This window comes from Notamacropus eugenii, chromosome 5, assembly GCF_028372415.1.
Source record: "Notamacropus eugenii isolate mMacEug1 chromosome 5, mMacEug1.pri_v2, whole genome shotgun sequence".
Taxonomy (NCBI): Eukaryota; Metazoa; Chordata; class Mammalia; order Diprotodontia; family Macropodidae; genus Notamacropus; species Notamacropus eugenii.
The window spans coordinates 275864707-275868211 of NC_092876.1; the positions used below are offsets into that span (position 1 = coordinate 275864707).

At 42.3% G+C, this 3505-nt stretch overlaps 1 pseudogene; it reads right to left on the minus strand.

Annotated features, from left to right (window-relative positions):
* Window positions 1-438: 438 nt before the first annotated feature.
* LOC140507873 (transcription initiation factor TFIID subunit 11 pseudogene) lies at window positions 439-1612 on the minus strand (annotated as a pseudogene).
* Between the last annotated feature and the right edge of the window lie 1893 nt (window positions 1613-3505).

The window sequence follows — 3505 nt, forward strand, 5'->3', positions numbered from 1 at the left end:
TCATTTGCAAACATTACAAGCTGAATTGTCAAATTTTAAAAGGTACAAATTTCTGTACTACAATCAACTTCAAATCAGAAACGAAACCCTGACAGTAGCAGTTTAAGGTTCCAAGTGAATCTTGCAAAATAAGGTACTTTTGAGATTAATCAAGAAGATTGATCCTTAGAAGAGTTTTACCCATTTGAAAACAGAACTCTTGTATGCTTAGTGCAAGAGGTCTATATATAAGGGCACTGCCTCTTTTCAGTTAGGCATTTAAGAAAAAAACTCTTACATCCATCACAACCTTAACTAAATGGTCCTACATTAAAAGGAGGCAAATCTGAAAGTGACTTCTCCACCAACTAACTTCAATCTTGAAAATTTGGGGGCAGATGTTCGATCATGGTGTCCTTGGAATTTTCATTTTTACAGTTTAGGAAACTCCCCCTAGACCTAGTGAAAGATGACTTTTTTGTGTGTGCTTTGAGTTAGAAATCTGCCCCGTTGACTTTGGCCTTCGAATAGCCTCTTGCATGTGTTCAGCTGTAGTAGTGGCAGCAATCCCCATTTCTCACACATATCAGAAGCTTCTACTATCACTTCCTTTAGGAATACCTTAGAGAAGTCTGACATAACAATGAGGACATTATGAGATACTGAGGTGCCAGTAACTGACTGTGCGAAGTCAGCCGTTTAATAGTAGCCTTGGGGAATGCTGATGGATGGTACATTTCAGAACGTTTTAACTGTTCTTCAGAAAAGAAAGAAACCAGGATTTGGGTCTTCTGAATTTCATCTTCATCTACTTTGTGCTTTTTCTCTTTTCTCTCTTTAGTTCCTGTTTTCTTTTTCTTGACCACAGAAGGAAATAATAATGAGTCCTCTCTTCTAAATCTGATGCTTCCTGGCCCTTGGGCTCTTCATCTTGGGCCTCAATCTCCTCAGAGTCCCTGCTCATCTTCTCCCTGTAGGTCTCTGAGGCCACATTTGACCCCTGGGCAGCTCCCAGGTCGCTGTCGCATGGCAGCTGTGGCAGAGCTCTCTCTGGCTTTTTCCTGGGACGACTCCCCGGGATGGGCCACCGCTGGCTCGCGAGGCTGAAGAAAGTGTGGAACCTTTGCAGACATCCTTTCTTTTTCCTTATTCTCCAGACTTAGCTACTGTGGCCCTCACCTGCAGACCTCCCACTCCCTTTGCTCCCCATCCTTCCCCCCTTTTCAGCTCCATTTTTGTATTGCCTTCCCCAGGAGAATGTAAGTTCTTTGGGAACGTGACAAGTGGTTCTTTTTGCTTCTGTTTGCATTCCCAGCACTTCGCACAGTGCCCAGTACTAAATGACTGACTGTTAACTGATTTCACCATTCTTCAGCCATCAGAATTAGCTGGTCACTGAATACATACGTGAAGCCTTTCCAGCTTGGTTATCTCTATGCCATCATGAAGATATCCCAGCAACTCTTGGTGATACCGAGGTGACTTTGGATTCTTGAAGTTGAATGCCAGCTAAGCGCAGTCTCCAGCTGGTTCTATCAAATGCAAACGGCTTGAGTTGGCTGACTGTCTGTAAGTCTTCAGTGGCAGCATTAGTAATGAAGTCAGAGGTGGCATAACACCGTTCTTGGACCATCTGTGAACATTCATTTAACTGATGTTACACTGTAGCTGGCTTGCACAGTGGATGGAGTGCTGGACCTGGAGTCAGGGACACCTGAGTTCAGATCTAGCTTCAGACATTTACTAGCTGCATGACCCTGAGCAAGTCACCGTTTGCCTCAGTTTCTTCATCTGTAAAATGAACTAGAGAAGGAAATGACAAATGACCCAGGATCTTTACCCAGAAAACCTAAAATGAGGTCATGAAGAATCAGATATGATGTCATAACACACAATCTACAGTCTTTGTCTATCAAACTAGATGGCGTATCTATTGATGCACAACTGTAGAAGTTGTTCCATGTTGACTCACTGAGGCAACGAATGAAACGAGAAACCAAAATCTCATTAAGACTCTTTCCAGGAAAGATGTCCTCCATAGAGTATAAATCAAAGAAAGGATTCCTTTTTGATAGCAAAGTTCCCCAAATATTCCAGTTGACATTTTACATTGAGCTCCAAGAGACCATTCAATAAAATTAGCCCAAATGTGTAAGAGATTGGGCCAACCATCTATACTAGAAAAACAAAATGGAAGAAAAATAATCCATGTTGCCTAGACAATAATATGCAGCTATGTGAGAAACCCATATACATATATTTTGGATAGACGTTTCTTTGAAATTCATGTTATATCTTATTCAGCTAAAGAAACCATGGATATTTAGCTTGGAAAAAAATAATTCTGGTAGGAAATGACAGAGAGAAAAACTTCCACTTGGCTCTAGGAGGAAAAACTAGGAAATATAGGTGAAAGTTTCAAAAGATAAAATTAGACTAGATGTCAAGAAATACATCTTAACAATTAGAATTGTCCGTATATGTATACATAAATGTAGGAAGAAGCAGTATAGCATGATTGGTAAAGGATTTTTTGAGTCAGGAAAACCCAGTTCCAAGTACAGTGGCTACCATAATGGCTTATGATCCTGGATCAATTAATCTCCCATTGCCTCAGACAGAACTATGCTGTCCAATAGCTCCTGTTCTGACTTAGTAGAGGGAAGTTCCTTACCAAGTGTTTCCTACATCCATGGAATTACAGGTCTGGACAAAACCAAAATATATACATATGTGTATAAGTATACCAATCAGTCATTTCAAAACTTGCCTCCAAATAAAACCTGTGTGTGTGTGTGTGTGTGTGTGTGTGTGTGTGTGTGTGTGTGACAATGGGGGATGGGTGATTGTTCCAATCCCAGTTCCTTTAGCTTCTCTTTTTCTATTGACCCTGTGCTCTGACAGCCAAAAGCAATGGTTTAAAGTTTCAACAATTCCCTTCCTAAGTTCACATCAATATGAGCGTGTGAAGGCCCTGAGAATTCACCAATGCAGGGCACTCCCAGTCCATGCTCTACACATGCCTATGAGAACATGTCTGAGGTTTCTTCCATTAAGTACTCCATCCTCTTTGCTTTGACTGACACAACTCCTGTCTAGACAAAACAGTTTCCAGAAGAGAAAAGGAACCACCTGCTTCCACTCACAACCAGCTTATCTATCATTCACTTGAGAGAATTCTCCCTGACAGAGACTAGATGCAGCTTGAGGACGATTGGAGCCCAGTAGGCATCCACCATCAGCATCTGCACTCAGGAAGCCAGAGATGCCATGAACCGGAGCTGAAGGCTAATTGGGGATGTAAAATGGAGCCCTGGGTGCTGCTGGGGCCTAGTGACAAGTGTAAAACTCTCTCAGCAGGTACTCAGGCAGGCTTGAGGCCAACATGGCCTTCTTCCCCCACCCCCAAATCGTGTGTGAGTCCAAGTGTACTGAGGGACATAAATGGAATCTGAAGGTGTGGGAAGAAAAATACAGATTAAGCAGTTGACATGTTTGGCTCCAAACTCTTCCCCACCTCCCACCC